General features: G+C 54.0%; 1 protein-coding gene across 8 annotated transcripts in view; it reads right to left on the bottom strand.

Annotated features, from left to right (window-relative positions):
- Positions 1–21,839, bottom strand: part of PITPNM2 (phosphatidylinositol transfer protein membrane associated 2) — a 144,898-nt gene that overhangs the window by 108,288 nt on the left and 14,771 nt on the right. For all 8 annotated transcript variants that reach the window (XM_042961785.1, XM_042961790.1, XM_042961789.1 and 5 more), the window contains exon 2: positions 2,952–3,058. The gene's annotated coding sequence lies outside the window, so the exon portion shown is untranslated. The remainder of the gene's footprint in view (positions 1–2,951; positions 3,059–21,839) is intronic.

The following is a 21,839-nucleotide window of genomic DNA, read 5'->3' as shown; positions in this document are numbered from 1 at the left end:
GAGCTGAGGAAGAGCAGAGAGGCCGTAGGTGGGCAGGGAGGCTCCTGAGATCTCTCTGCTGAAAGCCCCTCCACGTTCCGGCCCAGGTGCCGGGCAGGGCTGGCTGCGTGTCAAGGGACCACATAAGAAAAAGAAATATGGCGGAGGGAAGTCAGGAGGGGACAGGAGGGGGACTCGGATCTCACCCAGTTCTCTCCCAAGCACTGTGGGGGGACAGCAAAGGAACACAGGAAGCGGGAAGCATCCTTGCTCTAGGACACAACACGGTGTCCCACGGCCCTGCCTCCTGACCTCGAGCTCCTGCCTCTCTGTGCCCAGGCGAGCTGGCTGCAGCCACGGATCGTCACCGACCTAAACCCTGAGGGGACAGCCGCTAGGGTGGCTCCGGGCAGGGTTAAGCTTCTGCAGGTGAAGGAGAAGAGCCCCTACCCTGCCTGTGGCCTGTGTCCTGGGCTGCAGGGAGGCTGGGAGGCCAGCACGGGTGGCAGGGACAAAACATGTGTGTCAGTGCTGCTGTGGGCTGAGGTCCTGCTGGTGACATCCGCCCTCTTCCTCCTCAGGAGACAGTGACCTTGCTGAGGCCTCACAGAGACAATGGCAGGAAGCGCCCCTCCCTGCGAGTGTGGGGAGTCAGGAAGGAAGTGAGGACCCTGAACCTGTGCCTGCGGACCCTCCCCCACCCCAGGCCCCCATCCGAGGAGGTTAAGGTCAAATGCTAGAAGCTCTGCCCACGGGCTCAGCTCATGGCAAACGTCTTCAGCTTTGCCCCGGGTTGGGTGGGTGCCTGAGGGCAGATGCTGTCCCCCAGCTGGGACGCCCCCCTCCCCCTGCCTCTTTCAGGCAAACCCTCTCTGCGGACGGCCCTGCATCCAAGTCAAGCAGATGAAGAACACAGGCAGGCTAAGCGGAGAAAACAACTCCAGCAGCCCCCTGCCCTGCACCCACCTCACCCCCACCTTCTGGAAGGAAGGGCTCCTGTTCCTTTGGAGCAAGAGCTCCTCTAAAAATAGACCCTGTTCCTTAAGCCCTTTCCTTCCTCACCCCACTGTGGGGACGAGGAGGGGATTTCACATTCTCAGCCACTGGGTAAGGGCTGCCTGCCGATCCCCATCACCCCCTCCACACACTCCTGCCAGCCAGGGCCCAGGGGTCCTGACGCCTGTCATGGCCACAAACTCCCAGGGGGAGTTCAGAGGTGGGTAGGCGCAACCACGATCTTCCCCTGTGCAAAGAGCAGAGGTGAGACCGTAGGGCAGGGAGTGTTCCTGAAGCACGAGAGCCTAACTCCACGCGGGCAGGACTCCCATCTCTCTGTTCACGGCTGTGCGCCCAATACCTAGAACAGTACCTGGTCTAAATGGATGAAGGACGCAGTAACTATTCACGGGATAAACGAGTAAAGCGCAGGAATCCTGGAGAACTCTTGGGGTTAAGAGGGTCTCCCCTCCCAGATCAGGTGGCCACAAGGCCACCATCTCTAAAACCACATACGTGGGGAATGCAGTTGTAAGGAAGGAAAAAGAACTGCCTTCTGGTAGAAAAGGAAACAGGAAGCAAAGAAGCTGTCGTCAGAGCTCAGGCCTCACAGGCAGAGAAGGGCTCGCCAGGGCCCCGCAGGCCAGCAGGACACAGCAGGATGATGAGCGACCTCGGGGAGGCTCAGGGTCAGGCCTGTGTTCCCCTGCCAGCCCTCCCCCAGACCCACCCTGGCAGCTGAGATTCCGAGACTCTCACACAGTGAATTAACACAAGACAACAAAACAAAAATACAACAGAGCACTCTCCCTTCTTAGCACTTGGAGGCCTTTTTACAGCAACTGGAAAGAATGAGCAGTTACAGAGAAAACAGCCTGCGGTGCCAACATGGAAACCCAGGAGTGAGGGGGACACAGCTGAGGCCTTGTCTGCCCTGCCCTGTTCCGCCGCAAGGAGCAGAGGCCCAGGGGAGGCAAGGGACTGACGTGGAGCCAGACCGCAAGGAAGGGCACAGTCTGAACCCCATCTTTTGGGGAAGTCATGCCATATTTGGAAAACCATGTCATGTGCTTCAGGGTCTAGACTTGGGGTCCAATCCCAAGCCCACCACTGACTTGCTAGGTGACCTTGAGCCAGACACTTGCCATCTCTGAGCCTCAGCTTCCTCGTGGAAAACGGGGTCATAATGGACCCTGTGTGCTCAGCAGGGCCAGTGTGTTCACAGCGTGTTTAGCTGAATAGTGTCCAGCGAGAAGTGTTTGTTGGAGTTTAGAACAAGAAAAGGCAACACCACTTTACCTGCTCTACCCCCCGAAGGCCTTGGCATGACAAAAAGGGGACGGACAGAGGCCTGTGCCAGAGACCCGGGGACAGGAAATGGAATTGGATGGACAAGAAGCCCAGGAGGATCCAGGGCAGAAGGAGAGAAGGAACTAAGCACAGGGAGACTCCACCCCTAGTCCTGGGGCTGCCACTGACTCCAGAGAGGACCTCAGACACGCCATAGCCCCTGCTCGGTTTCTCATCTAGGGAAATGTCTACGTGAAAACACACACAAGGTTTTTCCCATGTCGCCAATCACAGCTCATGGGAAACGCCGAGAGGCAGTGCCCAGCCCCTGCCCTCTGCCAAGGCCGAGGAATCCTGAAACTCCTGTCCTGCCGTAGTTCCTGGGGGTGGGGAGCCCAGGCTGGGCCAGGGGGTCCAAGAGAAGAGAAGAGAAGTCCCTCAGGGTGCCCTGTACAGTGGAGAGTCACAAGGGCCACCAGAGGGGGGTTGTATCATATCTGGCATCTAAAGGAACCAGAGACAGAACATCAGTCCTACCTACTTAGTGAGCAATCAATATTTGCAAGAAGCAGGATCGATTAATACAATCTACCCCATTAATCAGATAAAGTCAGATGTTTAAGAAAGAGGAAATAGCAAGCGAGCCCCAGCTCCCCCAAACTCCAAAGCCAGTGGGCGGTCCTTACCTGTGGGTCTGCGTCAGAAGGCTCCCTCGACGTCCTGCTGCAGGAGGAGGGACGATTCACTAGGCACACGGAAGGGTGTCGGGGACCAGGAAGCACGAGTCAGCATCCTGCAGGGAGAAGCCCAGTCGGGGAGGAGGTGAGGCGCCTGGGAAACTCACCAGGAAACCCACAGGGCCTGGCCTCATCCTGAGCAACGCCAAAGACCAGAAATTTAGCTGTGCCTAGGGGACAGGACAGGGGACGCTGGGCTGAAGGAGTCTTCTCTCGACAAAGGGGCCCAGTCCTTTCAATCACGGAGGCTGATGCGCCCGGCACTGCCCAGGGCTCCCTCTGCTTAGGGAGACAATCAGAACCCCACACCCCCCTGCACACACACGAGCTTTCTTATCTCAGAAGCCCACCTCAGAGCTCTCGGCGCCAAACCTGAGATTCCTCGCCTATCAAATTCTGGGACTGCAGGACCCCAGGCTGCAGAGAGGAGGCAAGTGGAAGAGAGGGGGGAACGGCAGCCTGGGCTTCTTGGCCACCAGCCTCGAGCATCCTGGTGCCCGGGGCGGGGTCACGAGCAGCGTCATGGGGTGATGCAGATAATTCTCTCCTTCCCATCAAGTCCCTGCAGTTGGGCGGTGTGTAACTGGAGACCCACCTCTGCCAGATATCCAAAGGCCAGAGATGAGCACTGACAACAAAACGGAAAAGGTGGAGAAATGGATTTCGGGGGAGTCCCGGGTACAATCAGACTACGAGACGTCAGAAAATCCACAGGCACTGCTAAAGCCGCCACCCAACCCGGGGCTCCCGCCGTGGCCCCACACCTGCAGCTCGACCTCAACATATTCTTGTTTGTCTGACACGCCTGCCAGACCCCATACTGAGCCCAGGAAGTGGGCAGCAGCCGGGGGGGCCTTCCCCTGACCATGACCGGAAGGCAGCCTCCCCACCCCACCCCCTGCGTGGGCCGTAGAAGCCATGGCTCTTCAGGAACCAATCCCCCCAGGTCCGGAATAACCTCACGCCAAGGGCTGAGGCTGGGCGCTGGCGGCTCTGGGGTCACCAGCCTGTGCCCGCAAGGGGCTAGTATCCTCGACAAAGGTAAAGGTAAAGTAAGGGGCATTTTGTGGTGGCTCGGGACAGCAGAAGCGATAAACTGCCGAATGAGGGCACAGGCAGTAAGAGTTCAGAGGAGGGAGAGAATCTAACTGGGGACAGCACAGCAGTGGGAGGTGTGGCTGCAAGCAGCGGAGACCAGCTTTTCGCACGCCCACCCGAAGCGGTGCGGGCCCACACTCCCGGAGGAGGCTCGGCCAACTCTGAAAAGTCCTCTTTGGGCTGGGCCTGCAGGGGTGAGCCTCCTTCTTGGCCCTGCACCTGCCGCTCCTGTCCACGGCCGCACATACACCCCCATATGCACGCCGGATCCCGAACGGACAACACATCTCAGGGTTCCCAGGTTCCGGGCCCCCGCCTGGGCACGTCGGGCCCTCCAGCTTCTCTCCTCTCCATTGCACCAAATTCCACAGCTCACCGCACACAAGCCCTGCCTCCATGTGGTCTCTCCGTTCTGTTTCTTAGCGGCCATCACAAAACCTCCAAACTCACCCCGTGTGAGGTCAGCCGTGAGCCTCAGAGGTAAGGAAGCCCACTGAGAGGGCAGAAGTTTGCCATAGCAACACAACAGTCAATGGCAAGCCAGATTTTGGAGGCTGGCCCCTCTCCACGCCACCGTGACGCCTCTTGTGGGTGAGAAGGTCAGCTGTGACTCACAGCCGGCAGAATGAGACCGGCAGGGGCTGCGAGAGAGAAGCGCAGGCTCCTTACAGAGAGGTGCACCGCGGGGAGATCATTTTTCTGACTCAAAAAAAGAGAAAGCATTTGAAGTCCAGAAAGTGAATGCAGGATCAGCCTAAGGAGCCGGTCAGCTCCTTGGGGGAACCTCTAGGGGTGGGTGGCGGGAGGCAGGAGGCAGGACAACATCACGGGGATTAAACAGAAGATGCTGCTAGGTGACTCAGGTCTCCTCCCGTGACCCCTCGCGCAAAAGGCAAAAAGCAAATCAGCCCACTCCCTTTGGGAAGATGAGAAGTCAAAGTAAAACACAAGCCTCGTGGCTGAGAGCTGTCGCGTGCATGGTCCGCGCACACCTGTGGCTGTGGTCCCGGGGAGGCGGGGTTCCGGAACCCATTAATATGCTGGTGGTGAGTTGCTGATTATCAGGAAGAAAAAGAAAACGTTCTGTGCCTTTAAAGTTTTTCTCCCCGGGTTTACTGAGATACAACTGACAAAACGGTGATATATTTAAAGTGAACGAGGATGGGCGCCTGGGTGGCTCAGTCGGTTAAACGTCTGACTTCAGCTCAGGTCACGATATCATGGTTTGTGAGTTCGAGCCCCGTGTCGGGCTCTGTGCTGACAGCTCAGAGCCTGGAGCCTGCTTCCGATTCTGGGTCTCCCTCCCTCTCTGCTCCTCCCCTGCTTATGCTGTCTCTCTCCCTCTTTCTCTCTCTTTCAATAAATAAACATTAAAAAAATTTTTTAGGTGTACGAGGTGATGTTTGACACACTGCAGAGGATTCCTCCCCATGGAGTTAATTCACACATCCATCCCCTCCCACGGCAATCCTTTTTGGGGGCGGGTGTGGGGAGAACATTCTATCCTCTTAGCAAACTTCAATCATACGATACAGTATAATCAACTACACTCATCACCTTACAGACTGGATCTTCTCCTTCACAGAGCAAATCTAAATCTTCAGGGAGCACCTGGGTGGCTCAGTGGGTTAAGCACCCGACTCTTGGTTTCAGCTCAGGTCATGATCTCACTGTTTGTGGGTTCGAGCCCCGTGTCAGGCTCTGAGCTGACAGTGCAGAGCCCGCTTGGGATTCTCTCTCCCTCCCTCCCTCTCTCTCTCTCTTCTTCCCTCTGCCCCTCGTCCACTTGCTCTCTGTCTCTCTCAAAATAAATAAATGAAGGTAAAAAACAAGATTTAAATCTTCAATATACGTCCTGAGTAATTTGAAAAACGGCAAGGGAAAAAAAAAAATAATAAAACCCACCTTTTGGAGGAGTCAGAACTGCTTTCCTGAAAATTTTTCAGATCCCTGCCTGATTTTGGTCAGTGGACGTGAATTAGTAAGTGAATCTGTTTCTCTACCCAACTTCTATTAATAGGCTATCAGTCTCTCCTCATCCCACTAAATAAATGTCAAACAAACACTTAAAGAATACCGGTTTGCTGGGGTGCCAAATTACGAGCCTGCCCAGACGTCTGCGTGTCTCAGGCTGGCCCTGGTTGAAAGCATAAGTTCCAAACGAGTGGGTGGTATAACCGAAGTTAAACACTGTGGTTTCCATCCCCCGTTGACATGGAGACCGTGAAGCAGGTGGCAAAAAACGTGCAGACGCGGACAGATGCAAATGGTAGTGGGGCCGCACAGGTCGCTGGCACACGCTGGGGCGTCTGACTCCATCCTGAGACCTGGCTTCTGATTTTTTGTTTTACTGAGATATAATTTGCGTGCCATACGTTCACCCTCCCGAAGCGCACGATTCGGCGGCATTTAGCACATTCGCAAAGCTGCGCGGCCCTGAGCGCTACCCGCTTCCAGAACGTTTCCTTCGACCCCAAAGAGAGACCCACACCCGTTACCACCGGTCACTCTCCGTTCCCCCTCCCCCAGTCCCCGGTAAATGCCGCCCTGCTTCTGTCTCCACGGATTTGCCTGTTCTGGGCGTTTCATAGAAGCGGGCGCGTCCTGTGTGGCCTTCTGCGTCTGGCTTCCCTCGCTTGGCATCGTGTTTGCCAGGTTCATCCGTGTAGCAGTGGGTGTCAGCGCCTCATCCCTTTTTGTGGCCGAATAATATTCCTCTGTATGAACACGCCGCGTTCGGGGCTATTGTGAATAGAACCGCTGCCGTGATCGATCACACACGAGCTTTTGTGTGCAGGTGCGTTTAATTCTTTGGGGTCTCTACCCAGGAGTTCCTAACTTGTTGATAAAATAACTCAAAACAAGCATTACATCTATATTTTTGAAAACATAAAAAGGGTGCGAGGTGAGCCTGAGTTTCAGCCTTGTCCCTGTTTCCCGGAACAGGGTTCCCCTGCTCAAGAAGCCAATCCCAATTCCAGGTAGATTCTCCCAGAAGCAGCCTGTACGTACACACACACACACACACACACACACACACACACACACACACCCATACTTAAAGATTGCTTACAGGAAACCTGAAGACCAGGTGAGGCTGGAGTCAGCCTCATAGGCTTTGGGAAGAGCCCAGGGCCCAGTGCGAGTCCCATCTGAGGCCGCTGAGCAATGAAGAGGTGACACGGCTGGGTGGTCTGAGGGCAGGTCTGGGGTGGCCTCTCAGCTGTGGCCTCGCCTCAAGCAACTTAAGCAGTGTGCTTAATCTCCCTGGGACTCAGCTTCCTTGTCTGTAAGAGAGCCCTGACACGGGCCCCTACTTCGCAGACCTCTGCCAAGAGCCGGTGAGCTACAGGATGCGAGTGTAGGTGCCATGCCTGGCACAGAGCAAAGGGCTCACCCTCTGATCTGATCCTCAGTTTTCCCATCTGGAAAATGGAGGCATGCACAGTTACGTGTGGACCGCACGAGACCCCTGGGTAAGGGCCCAGCATGCTACCATTTCTGAGTGGCGGGTGCTCAGGGAAGTCAGAGCTCCGGAGCCCCTCCCCAAGGAGATGCCAGATCTCCCAGCCCCACACACCTCCCACCCCCACCCCCCGCAGCCCTGACTTCTCCCAGTGGTGACAGAACAGGTGAGTCTCTCCCCCAGGCACAAAGGAATCGCCTGCGTCTTGGACCCCACACCTTGGACAAGTCACTGGATTTCTTACTTCTTGTCCCTTTCCACCACCACCGCCCCCACCCCCACCCTCCCTTCCGGACCCTTCTCTCTGCTTTCTCAGCAGACACTCTCTACTCTGGAGCTGAGCTTCCTTCTCTGAATCCCAGACTGTCGGAATCAGCAGGGAAACCCTCAGAGACCTTCAAAGCGGAGAGCCCTCGAGTAAGGAAGGAAGCATTAGCAGGGCCATCAGAAAGCTGTTAGGAGCAATTTTCCTCCCAGCTGGCAAAAGGCAAAGCAGAGCCTGAGAAGAAACCCAGGGCCTGGGAAGGCAGAACAGGGAAGGGAAACTGAAGAATGTCTCCTTGGGCGTGCAAAAGTTCATGGGGGAGAAAACCAGCACGCACACACACGCACACACACATGCACACTCACAACACAAAGGAGAAATTCTTAGCCTGCAGCAGTTGGTAGCATTATGTAAAATTCCAAGCCCACAAAAATATCATTTGGATGATAAAAAGTTAAATTTAGCTAAGTACAGAGTGACTAATACTATGAGGGACAGGCAGCACCCCCAGTTGCCTGGAGCTGATACAGCTGGCTTCTAGAAACTTTTGACAAGTAACCAGGGCCTGGTGCGGCACAGAATAACAGATTATATAATAAGAGGCACAGCCATTAGCGATACAAAACAGACAGCGAGCGCTGCAGCCCCCCCAAGGGAGGGGACAGCAGGGCTCTGGCTTGAGCTTTGCCGACGACGGAACCTCGCCTCCGGAAGCCGGGGCCACAGGCATCTGGGCATTCGGAGGCATCCGAGAGGGGAATCGGGCCTTGGAGGGGTGTGTGCAAGCGGGTCCACCTGCCCCTCCTGCAAAGATCTTTCCCCAGAGGGGTCGTGGCAGATGGTTTCTGTGAAGGACCCAATGAGCTACAGCCTTGTGGAGTCCCGGTCCTTAGAATCTAGTCTGACCCCAAGACCTGTTTTAACCAACAGAACGTGCTGGAAGTAACTCTGCACCAGGTTCAGACCCGAGCCTTCAGGAATGCCTGGCTAAGAACTGAAGGCGGAGACGCAAACAGATATTCACACACCTATGTTCACGGCAGCACCATCCACAATAGAAAAGGGTGGACACAACCCAGGTGTCCATCCACGAACCAATGGATCAGCAAAATGTGTGGTCTCACCATACAATGAACTATTACTCAGTCTTCAAAAGGAAGGCCATTCTGGATGAACCCGGAGGCCACTGTGCTGAATGAAATAAGCCGGTCACAGGCCAACAAATACTGCATGGTTCCACCTGAGATGTCCAGAGGAGTCACGTTCACAGGGACAGGAAGTAGGAGGGTGGGTGCCAGGGGCTGGGGGCGGGGAAGGGGGACCTGTCGTTGAACAGGGACAGAGTCTCAGTATGGGAAGAAGAAAAGAATCTGGGTATGGATGATGGAAACGGTGGCACAAGTGTGAACACCACACCTAATGCCACTGAACTGGACACTTAAACACGGCTAAAGTGGTAAATTTTATGTTACGCGTATTTTACTACAGTGCCTGGAGAAGTGGTGTGGAGGAGAACCACTGTCCCAGCCAAGAGCCCCAGCAGATAGAGGCGAGTGCCAGCCCCGACACGCCAGCCCCGGGAGTGAGGCCATCTTGGAGAGGGATCCTCCACCCCCAGTCAAGCTGTCCCAGCTGACACCGGTGGAGCAGAGATGGGGTGTCCCCACCAAGCCCTGCCCCAATTGCCTTGCCACGCTGTGAGCAGATAAATAAAACGGTTGATGTTTTAAGCCACTGAGTTTGGGAGTACTTCGCTGCAGCGATGAATGATGAACACGGTGGTCAGGCGCTCTAATGGCTTTGGGGGAGATGTCTATTTCTAATGGGGGACCAATGAAGCTCTTTGGTGCTCTCACAGGTGAGTCACGAAGACAAGGCAGTGCCTAAATAAGTGCCAGGGAGAGACTCCTTTTCCACTCCCCAAGCCCCAACGGAACACATGCTGAAGTCAAACAGCTGCTGTGGAGGCCGGGGGTTTCTCCAGTGATCCGGCGCAGAAGCCGGACCTTCTGCTGGCTGGCTCAGCCGTACCGTCCGGTAGGCTGTGAGCAGAGATGCTCCCTGGGAGCCCCAGGGAATGCCCCCAGATGTGGTGCTGAGACCAGCGTTCTCACTGGCTGACTCCAGGTGGACCAGTTCCCTTCTCCGGGATCCACTTCTCCACGTGTGCAGTGAGGAGGCTGGCCTCTAAAGGGCCTCTCCACTCAGCTCCAACATTCTGCGACCTCCTAGTCTGGGCAGAAGGGAACACGGAAACAGAATCCAAAGCGCTGAACAAAGGCCAAACGACTGTGGCACCTAGATTTACAAGGTAGGCGCACAGTCTCCTCCCCTCTGCCCCCTGAGGATCCCCACCCTCACCTCCGTGCCCTGCACGCGTTTGTTCGTTCCACAACACTTGCCATGCCACTCCGGCTTGGTCCAGTTTCCTCTTCCTAAATTACATCTGGAGCCCCCCAGGTTCAAGATGCGTGAGGAGTTCTGGGAGCAGCGGCACGTACACCCCTTCCAGGCCTGGCCCCTAAAATGCCCACGTGATCCTCAATGCCCTCTCTCTCTTCGTTCACCAGGCAGCTGACTGCCCAGGTCCAGCGGAGGACCCCAAGGGAGCCCCAGGGGATGACAGAAACACCACAGGAAAGGATGTGGGAGGCCACCTCCAGCCCATCCAATTCAACTGCAAGAGTGAGAACAGCCTTTGTTGGGATAAGCCACTGAGACTGTAACAACGGTTTGTTACAGCAGCCAGCAAACCTATCCTAACTGATACATTCACCAAACCCTTACTGCGCGTCAGACGTGTGAAGGATGCACAGGAGAATCAGGCCTAGGCATCACCAGTGTAGTTAACAGTTCAGGGGGATCAGGTACAGCCCAGTTCTGCACCCGGCAATCACAGGCTAAGCACGTGATGAGAGCTCCTGCACGTATGTGAGCTCCACTCATACTACCTGCTTCTCAAAACCTTACTATGTAGGTGTTTACCTCCCCCAAAACACTAGATGAGTAAAGAATGAAAGAAACCAAAATGGACGAGAAAAGCTATCCTGAGACTCCCAAGGACAATCCACAATCAAATGAGTTACAATCATCATCATCATCATCTTAGTGCTTCCTGGTAGGCAAAGCAAAAAGGGAAATATTCTGGGTCACAGAGCTTTCACCAACAGTGAAAAACATACTGGTTCAAGATGAGAAACAAACTCTGTCCTTGCGAAGAGCTCTAAGGGAATGCTCCCTGGGGTCTCCACGTGAAGGATCCGGTGTCTGGGCAGGAGGCAGCAAGAGGAGGTCAAGCTCACCCCAAAAGCTATCCTTGCCTGTGGCCCAACTGGCTCTTGACTGCAGCAAGCTCCTGAGTAATTCTTCATCCTTGTTAACGTGAACACGGCAGCACCATGATAATGACGGAAAATATTTACATACCGTACCACTGACGGGTTGTTTAGACCATCTGGCTACTAGATGCAGTAACTATTGTCACACACATGCCCGTCCACAAACGCTGTGCCTTGGTACCGATGATTCAGGCAGCGACCGTCTGCCCCATCCCCATCACGCTCCCCACCACAGGGACCCGAGAGAGGGGTGGGTCTGCAGCCCAAGTCTCGGCCGGCCTGTGCCCCGTTGGCCTCGGCCACTGCAGGCGGGGAGCAGAGCTCTCAAGCTCCCACCCTCTGCTCTGTCTGGGCTGAGCACCGATAATAAGTCTCCCTTCCATTTATCAAGGACTCCTTCAGGGCTCGAGTGCTCTAAACGAGGCTTCACTCAACGTGACCGCACCATGCTGCAGCCACCTGGGGGGTTTCTCCAGTGATCCCATGGGGGCTGCTGCAGAGTCGCAGGCAAATCTGGCCCTGTTCGCTCGTGTCGGAGGCCCCTTCCACTGAAGCTCTGTCACACTCGGGCGTGGGGGCGGGGACGACGAGCCGGTGTCACGGCTCCAGGAGGATAGAGGACGGCGGCCTCGGCCATCCTTCTGTCCACGTGGCTCTGCCGGGTTCCGATACCAAGCTGGGTTTCTGGGTTGACGTCAAATGTTTTTTTCCTTTTTTAAGAAATTTGGGGTGTCGGGTGGGTTGTTTTATTATTATTGTCTTAATTTCTGCAAAAGCAAAAAAGTCTATTCGGGGCCTGTTCAAAAGCAGCAATTTTCTTAATGGGAAGCATATGCTTCTGCCCACATGCGGAGCTGTGTCAGCTCAGCGAGCACAGCGGCCTGTGGATATGGTACGTCGTGTCACCTTCTTGACAGATGTGAGTCAAATGGAAACTCGCCACAGGTGCCTGCACAGCCTCCGGCGGTGGCTTCGCGCTCTGACACCGGTTTTTCAGATGGGCGCACCATAGGAAAGGTGGGGCTGTGTTTCCGTCAACCGTGAACCCACAGTGTTCGGGGTCTTTTCACGATTACCCTCTAAGACGCAAAATGCCCCAGACGGAGTGCTCGGGGCCAGGGCAGCACCCGGACCGGGCTCCAGCTTTCTGTGGCCACCTCGCCTCCTGGAATCTGAGTTTGGCAACGGAAGGCGGGGTGAGACGTCGTCCAGTCACAGGGTGGCTCCAGTCGCAGGGTGGCGGGGACGTACTAGCCCGGGTCAGGGGGCTCTTTGTGGTCTTGCAACCAACCCAGGATCCTGGTCTTTCTGGGGTCTGGTGCTTCTCTCTCTGCAAGTGAGGTGAAGGCCAGAGACTCACCCAGCGGAGACAGGGCCCTAAAGCAAGTCATAACCCACAGCCAGACAAAGCAGGAGGCCCATTCTCCGCAGGAGCAACCTTGCCTGAGCGAGAGTCTGCTCGCGCACACATCCACACCCTCTAAAACCAGGGACTTCGCAGCTCGGGTTTCCCGACGATCATTACAGTTTGGGGTGACGACTGCACCGGTAACACACGCAGCACCTCAAGGAGGCTGGTGGCTGCTGTGCAGAAGTCCAAGCGACCTCTGTGGGGAGACGTTCCTTCTGGCCAGATCCCTGGAGCCCCCGCACCTGCTCTGAGCCTCTGCACAGTTCCAGGCAGACACCCGCTCCGCTTCCCAGCTTCTAGGCAGGACCAGGCAAATGCTCTTTTTGCAAAAGTTATCTGAGCCACTGGGGACACAGAAAAATCGTGACAAAGCTCGCACCCAGTTACTGCTTGCCAGCTTCACTCATACCAGGCCCAGAAAACACCCAGCGGCAGGCCCGGGACAAGCGCCCTGTTTCAACACAGAGCGATGACACAGGTGAAGGTGAGTCCAGCACCTCAGGGTGGAGAGTAGGTCAGCCTCGGGCCTCCCGGGTCACACACGGGGTCTTCTCAGGGGCCACGGAGCCCCCGCAGGCCCAGCCAAGCGCCTGCCCCAGGGAGCTCTCTGTTTCCGGTCCTCAGCGTCTCCTGACCACTCTCGCACCCGGGGAGCGGTCCGCGCCAGGCGCCGCCACGCTCTCGGCAGTGCAAGGTGACCCGCAAACACGGCTAACAGGGCAAGCTGTTCAAAAAGCTCCATCCATTCCTCTTTTCCTTCTTGGGTTAGATCGTTCCTATTTTTCCGTGTCCTCTGCTCACGGGAGGATGGCTACAGTGAACTGGTGCTTCTCTGTGTGTGTGGTCGATTACACGGAACATAACATGCGCCACCCTAACCGTCTGAAGTGCACAGTTCGGCGGCATCAGGCGCACTCACGCCGCTCGCGGCCCCCACCGCCCATCTCCAGACATTTTTCCGCCTCCCAAGCGGAAACTCTGTACCCCTTAAACACATGCTTCCCGTTGTCCCTCCTCCGGCCCCTGGTAACGTCTGTGAATTGCACAGCTCTTTAAAAATAACGTTCTTCGTCTCGCAGTCCACGGGTTCAAGCCCCGCATCGGGCCCCGTGCTGACAGCTCAGAGCCTGGAGCCTGCTTCGGATTCTGTGTCTCCCTCTCTCTCTGCCCCTCCCCTGCTCGTGCTCTGTCTCTCTCTCAAAAATGAATAAACATCAAAAAAAACACAATAATAATAAATAAATAAAATAAAAATAATGTCCTCAGGGGCGCCTGGGTGGCTCAGTCGGTTGAGCGTCCAACTTCAGCGCAGGTCATGGTCTCGAGGTTCATGAGTTCGAGCCCCGTGTCAGGCTCTGTGCTGACAGCTCAGAGCCTGGAGCCTGCTTCGGATTCTGTGTCTCCTGCTCTCTCTGCCCCTTCCCTGCTCACATTCTCTCTCTCCTTCTCAACAATAACAAATAAAAATAGTGTCCTTACCTTGGCAAAATTATTTTGTAATTTTACACGTCCTGGTGTCATTTTTAAAGCATCTGGTGCTCCTCAATACTTGGTGATGGACAAGCTGACAGAGGAGGCCCAAACCCCTCCAGGAAGGGACCACTCAGGCCACAACGTGCCTGGTGGAATCAAGGCCCCCTCCCTGCCACATGCGAGGAGGCACCTAATGGGAACCAGCGTCCTTAGTCGGCTGTGCCAGGAACCCTGCTAGAGCCGCCCTTTGCGGTAGCAAAGGCTCTCACGGTTTTCTCCAGATTTTCATTTTACTTAAAAGCTCTTCCTTGCCTGGGGTTTTGAGGTTAAAAACCACTACCTCACACTCACACATTGTAAGTGGGAGTGTAAATTGGTACTACCTTCACGGAGAGCAATTTGGCAACAGCTATCGAAAATAAAAGGAAAACACCCCTTGACCTAGCGCTTCTCCTTCGGGCAATTTATTCCGCAGATAGGAGAGTATATGTGCACGAGCACCTCTGTACCAGGGCACTCGCTGCGGCCCTCTTTGCTGCCAGGCTTCTGCCATGAACAATGTAGAGCTTCGTGAGTCGGGAATCGGTTCACCTAATGATGGTGCATCATCCGTCAGCCGAACACTAAGCCCATCGTTAAAAAGACCCAGACAATCTAAGTGAACCCACAGAGCACCACCTAGTCAAAACAGCAGGGGCACAATGGTAGGCAGCCGTCTGTGGTTTCGGTTTTTTGGGGTTTTTTCCTAAGTCATATATATTCATATATGCAGAGAATCTTCCCGAAAGAGTACACACACGCACAATACAAACTTAGCGACAGTAGTTGCCTCTGGGGAGGAAAACAGGGAGCCCACAGACCAAGGTAAGTCAGCTTGGTAACCAAATGTAAGATTATACGTACCCAAAGTGTTTTTCATATCAAGTATAGCTTTATCGTCTATTTTATTTATTTATTTATTTTTAAGATTTTACTTGTAAGTAATCTCTCTACCCAATGTGGGGCTTGAACTCAAGATCCCGAGATCAAGAGTTGCCTCCACCAGCTGAGCCGGCCAGGCACCCCTATCCTCTGTTTTATTATTTTATTGTAACCTATGAGTTTTAAGTTCCATAAATCAAGCAACGTATCTTATTTATTTTTAAAACCTCGCCAATGTCTGGCATAACATCATGTACATTTTGTGTGTGTGTGTGTTGTCATTTTTTTAATGTTTATTTATTTTTGAGAGAAAGAGATAGAGTGTGAGCAGGGGAGGGGCAGAGAGGGGGGAGACACAAAATCCGAAGCTGGCTCCTGGCCCTGAGCTGTCAGCACAGAGCCCGACGCGGGGTTCGAACCCACAAACCGCAACATCATGACCTGAGTCGAAGTCAGACGCTTAACCAACTGAGCCACCCAGGCGCCCCTACTCTTTCTTTTTTTTCAACTTTTATTTATTTTTGAGAGAGAGAGAGAGATAGAGACAGAATGTGAGCAGGGGAGGGGCAGAGAAAGAGGGAGACACAGAATCCGAAGCAGGATCCAGGCTCTGAGCTGTCAGCACAGAGCCTGACGCGGGGCTTGAACTCACAAGCCATGAGATCATGACCTGAGCCGAAGTCGGATGCTTAACCAACTGAGTCACCCAGGCGCCCCTGTCATTTTTGTAAATAAATGAAAGCATACGTGAATGAAGAGTGAAGAAAAGTGTTTGAAAAATTATGAACATTCTTTGAATACTAGAAAACGGTGAGTCTTAAGTTGTTAGAGAAGGAAGAGGCAGACTGGAAGCAGACACTGGTTGATAACTGATCATCTCAGCAGAAAAAGTAGATTCAGTAAAGGAAGAGATACACCACTGGCCGTATGGTTAAGTTGACGTCAGGAGTTTACTGAACAAGGGAGCACCTGGCTGGCTCAGTCTCAGCATGTAACTCTGGATCTCAGGGCCTTGAGTTCAAGCCCCACGTTAGGCGTAGAGATTACTTAAGTAAATAAATACATTTTTAAAAAAGAAAAGACAGGTTATTGAACAAGGGTTTTACATTTTTAATTTTAATAACTATGTTTTTAAAAGCCAGCATTTAACTGCTGGTGGGAATGCAAACTGGTGCAGCCCCTCTGGAAAACAGTATGGAGGTTCCTCAAAAACTAAAAATACAACTACCCTACGACCCAGCAATTGCACTACTAGGCATTTACACAAGGGATACAGGTGTGCTATTTCAAAGGGGCACGTGCACCCCAATATTTATAGCAGCTCTATAGACAATAACTCAAGTATAGAAAGAGCCCAATGTCCATCGACGGATGAATAAAGATGTGATGTATATGTATAATGAAGTATTACTCGGTGATCAAAAAGAATGAAATCTTGCCATTTGCAGCAATGTGGATGGAACTAGAGTTTATTATGCTAAGCAAAATTAGTCAGAGAAAGATAACTATCATATGCCTTCACTCATGTGTAGAACTTAAGATACAAAACAGATGAACATAAGGGAAGGGAAGCAAAAATAATACAAAAACAGGGAGGGGGACAAAACACAAGAAACTCTTAAATATAGAGAACTGAGGATTGCTGGAGGGGTTGTGGGTAGGGGGATGGGGGATGGGCTATATGGGTAAGGGCCATTAAGGAGAACACTTGTTGGGATGAGCATGGGGTGTTATACGTAGGTGATGGATCACTGGAATCTACTCCTGAAATCATTATGGTACTATATGCTAACTAACTTGGATGTAAATTAAGAAACAAAGAGAAATAATAAAAAAAAATAATAAAATAAAAGCCAGTATTTAATGTTTCTTTGGATATAGCAGAATGCAAAGAAGATAATGAGTGGTCCAAACGATGAAACAAAAATTTGTTTTTTTGTTTTGTTTTGTTTTGTTTTGTTTTTGAAAGAGAGCACACATGAGCAGGGGAAGGGCAGAGGGAGAGAGAGGGAGGGAGAGAAACTCTTAGGCAGGCTCCACACTCAGTGTGGAGCCCGACGCAGGGCTTGGTCCCAAGACCCTGGGATCGTGACCAGCGGAAATCAAGGGTCAGATGCTCAACTGACTGAGCCACTCAGGCACCGCTTAACATATTTTTTAAATTTTTTAAAAGTTTGTTTGTTTATTTAGAAAGAGGGGCAAGGAGGGGCAGAGAGAGGGAGACAGAATCCCAAGCAGGCTCCACGCTGCCAGCACAGAGCTCGATGTGGGGCTCAAACTCACAAACCATGAGAAGATGACCCAAGCCAAAATCAAAAGTCGGATGCTCAACCAAACTGAGCCACACAGGTGCCCCTTAATATATTTTTTTTAACCACGTTACAGCCCACCTTTTAAGTCCATGAACCACATATTCCTAAAGAATCAGAAAGTAGATCAAAAAGCCATCACTCCCCAGTGAGGTGATTACAGTTAAAAGCTCTCCAGAGATGGGTGCAAACCCAGCTTGGGAACTCTCGCCTATTAACCCCTAACTCTTGCCCTATTAACCTCCATGACCCCGCCGGCCAGCTGGCAGCAACCTTAACCCTTTAGAAGTGGGCCAAGCAACACTGCCAGGCTTCCAGGAAAAAGCTGTCATAAAGCCCAAGAACTTCAGTCCTTAGAAAGTTGCACTGGGGGCGCCTGGGTGGCTCAGTCGGTTAGGTGTCCAACTCCAGCTCAGGTCACCGTCTCGCGGTCGGTGAGTTCGAGCCCCGCGTCGGGCTCTGTGCTGACAGCTCAGAGTCTGCAGCCTGCTTTGCATTCTGTGTCTCCCCCTCTCTCTCAAAAATAAATAAACATTTAAAAATAAATAAATAAATAAATAAATAAAATAAATAAACATTTAAAACAATTAAAAAAAAAAAAAAAAAAAGAAAGTTCCACTGGCCCCCGCGAGTGGTTGTAAAACAATCGTGGTTAAACTAAGGCAAAAAATTAACAGCAGCAAAACCATACCAAGGAGAGCAAAGGAAAAGCAACAGGAAGAAGGGAAGGCCACCTAAAAAGGAATTGGTGGGAGCCCACAGGTTCGGCCTGAGGGGCAGGCGGCCCCATCGCAGGCCTCTGCGCACAGCACTGCTCCCGACGGCCAACCTCCATCTGTGTCTCCGCGGTGCCGGCCGGCTGGGCGATTCGGTGATGCCGGGTCCCAAAGAGACTGAATTCTCTACCTAATGTCCACCGTTTCCTGAAGAGAGGCCAGAAACGCCTTCGAGAAAGAGCAGGAGCATTACTGGGGCCGTGTGAAGTCCTCCCGAGTCCGAGGCTAATGAGGTGACCTCGTACGATGACGATGATGTGGCCTGGCCTGTGCTCTGGCTTCTCACAGGGGTTCACGGGTTACTTCCTACACCCAGATTCTCCTCAAGGGCTGCCTTGGGATGCCCCGGCAGGGACGTGTGACAAGGTGGAGGGGAACCCTGACAGCCAGTCTCGGACAGCGCGCCGGGGTCCTCTCTCCGCGGGTCCCGGGTTGGCGCTGAGCTGGAGACCACGGACTCCGGCCGCTGTAACAGCGGCTCACTGGCGCACAGAGGTGCTCAAGTCATTCTCGGAGATTCCTCAGATGTTGTGGCCCCTCTTTCACAGAAGACGGAATTCCGGTTCAGGTGAAGTAGTCCAGCCTAAGCCCCACAGGCAGAAAGTGGTATCACCAGACTCAGGACCCGGGGCTCACACCTCCGTAACCGGAACACCGGGCGGGGAGCTTGGCCCCACGAAACAGCTCCCGCCTGACCCCAGGAGAGAGGGCCAGGAGAGATCTGGAATGCTCCGCGTTGCGTCACTCCCCCACATTTCCCTGGGATTCTGGGCTCCAGGGAGGCGGAGGAGATGCTGGCGGCTGAGACCGCCTGGGTGTCACTCTTATTCCTAACCAGGAAAGAAGGCCCCTGGTTTGTCGACACCCGAGCAGGATGCCAGAGGCGCTCTTCCCATCACAGCTGCCAGCCAGTTACCTCTGACACCCAGGAAGGCAGTGATGGGCGTGTGGCAACTTGGCCACCGTACCGTCTTGCTACTTCTCCTTTTTTCTTTTAATGTTCATTTATTTTTGAGAGAGAAAGAGCACAAGTAGAGGAGGAGCAGTGAGAGAGAGGGAGACACACAGTCCGAAGCGGGCTCCAGGCTCCGAGCCGTCAGCACAGAGCCCGACGCGGGGCTCGAACCCACGGACCGTGAGATCATGACCTGAGCGGAAGTCGGGCGCTTCACCGACCCCGAGCCACCCAGGCGCCCCGTCTTACTGCTTCTAATTGCTTGTCAGTTACGTCCGCTTTCCTGAGATGAACACTGTATCCATCTCAAAACATTAATTCTGCAACCTCCTTTCCCCGGCCCACCGGCCTGGCTTCCTTCCATCTACAGAGACGTTTAATACTAATGGCAGAGGGTGAGCGTGTCTCAGAGGGATGCCTCTCACAGCAAGGGGTTTCCAGATACTGGCTGGCCCTGAAATCCTTTTGCGGCACAACCTGCAACAGCGTTCCGTGCCCCTCAAACAACTTTGGAAGGTGCTGCCACAGCGCTTCGCCACGAAGGAGTGAGCCGCCACCGAGTGGAAGTGCTCTCTAGGACGGTGCGATCTGTGTCTATCGCTCAGTCTCTACGTTATTAAGAGTAATGGATGTTGCAGTTTATCAAATGCTTTCCTGGCATCTATTGAAAGCATCTAAGTGGTTTTTCTCCCCGCCCCCCCTTTTTTCTTTTAGCAGACCTCCTAGTAAATAATCGTCTGCTTATGTTTTTGAGACTGGTCCACAACCCAGTACAGTGAACCCTCTGCCCGGTGCCTTTCTGGTGGGACACAGAGAGAGACCCCAAGCAAATAGCTCCTGCCTACAGAAGAAAGGAGGGAAGGGAACATGAAGAAGAGAGTGTGCGTGTGCACACACGCGCACACAAACACAACGGCACACATCTGAAGAGCAGGCTAGGATTTGTGAATTCATGTGTCACACACGGGGCACAGTGAGGACTGGAGGAACCACACATGAATGGGGTCAATCACAGAGGGCTTCCTACAGGAGGTGGCAGGGAAGACTCGGGAACCTCTGGACTTGAGTCCTGCCTCCTATGGAGCCCAAGGGCATGCTTTCCTAGCCCATAATCTTCTCGGCAGTAAAACAAATAATCATGGAGCAGAAGAGCCCTTCAGAGGCACCCAGCTCAGCTTCCTTCATCTGCAGACGGAAACTGAGGTTCAAAGAGGGAAGCTGATTTGCCCAAGGCCACGGGCCACCCCTACAGTCTTCCTTGGCTCCAAGGGGAGGGGAGAGAAACAAAGAGAGCTTTGAGAGCTCGGGCAGAGAGGAAGCAGAGAACCCCCGCTGTGTCATGACTTTCCCTGTAATAAATGTTGCTGTTGCTACCTCGAAGGGGGCTGAGTCAGGAGGCAGCGGGAGTGCTCACTCAGGGGATAGAAGGTAGCGGTGGAGGGCCTGCCGGGAGAAGGGGGAGATCCTGGAGCCGCCCTCTCACACACCCAGGTCGACGGGGATGCCCCTACCTTCTTCACCAACACAGACACACTTGGACGGCTTTTCATAGTGATTCCCCTCGCTCGCTCATCCAACAAGTATGGAGATGATACGGGGTTGAAGGCTGTGCCCCCAAAATCCACGTCCTTCTTGGAACCTCAAAATGTGACCTTATCTGGAACTAGGATCTTTACAGATATATTAGTTAAGGTGAGGTCACACTAGACTAGGGGGGCCCTGATCCAATATGACTGGTGTCCTCACAGGAAGAGACCCAGGGGGACACACACACACACACACACACACACACACACACGCGGAAGACAACCACATGGAGACAGAGGCAGAGACGGGAGTCCAGTGTCAAGGAACACCACCAGCAGCCAGGAGGGAGGCCTGGAACAGATTCTCCCTCGGAGCCCCCGGAAGGAACCAACGTTACCCAAAGCCTAAATGCAGACTTCGTGTCTCCTGAACTAGGAGAGAGCATGTTTCTGTGTTTTGAGCCCCGTGGTGTGCAGTGATTTGTTACCCGGCGCCAGAACTCGAATATGTTTGCCCACGGAGCAGGGGGCTCCGTGAAGCACGGGGGGGGGGGGGGGGTTCGGTGTGGCCCAGAATCCCTCAAATCACATGGCCCCTTCCTCCCTGCCCCAGTCAACAGGCCTCACCCTCCCAAACGGCTACACCTCCAGAACCCTCCCAAGGCTGCGGCCTCTTCCTAGAAGACACCAAGGACCCCAGCACCTCTGCGGGGCCAGAACAAGAAGCTCGGTGAGGCCCCAGGCACTGTGCCGGGCACACACAATCTCCTGGAAACCTCACGACCAGCCGAGAGGCAGGTGAGCCAACAGAAGCTTGGCGAGAGCCCGTGCCCCGCTTGGTCCCCACAGCAGGTGGGTGGCAGAGCCTCGCTCTGCGCCCTGGCTGTCTGCACGGGGCCCCGGCCACCCGCGGGGTTGACTCCTCCGCGCACCCCCCCCCCGGCTCCCCCCGGGGCCGCGGCACCTGCCCCTCGGCGGAGCCGGCTCCCACTCACTTCGCAGCTGTGGATGCCAGGGACCCCGGGCAGATGGCATCTGCTCTTTGAAAAGGTATTTGTCTTTCCACTCGCGGAGAGCAAGCAGAGCCATAAAAGGACATGCCCGACGTCAGGCGCACAAATGTTCCGCAGAGACAGATGCCGTTCGCACGCAGGGACCGAGCGTGGCCGTTAGCCGCCGGGAGTGCACTCCCCAAAGAGCACGAGGACCAGCCGGGCCTCTCCCAATTCCCTGGGGGGGTGGGGGGTGGGGGGGGGAAGCTAGGGGCTCCATAAAGTAAAAGGAACGTGGGATCCAGCC

Source organism: Panthera tigris, chromosome D3 (assembly GCF_018350195.1).
Source record: "Panthera tigris isolate Pti1 chromosome D3, P.tigris_Pti1_mat1.1, whole genome shotgun sequence".
NCBI classification, from domain to species: domain Eukaryota; kingdom Metazoa; phylum Chordata; class Mammalia; order Carnivora; family Felidae; genus Panthera; species Panthera tigris.
This window is presented reverse-complemented; position numbering and strand designations above follow the sequence as displayed.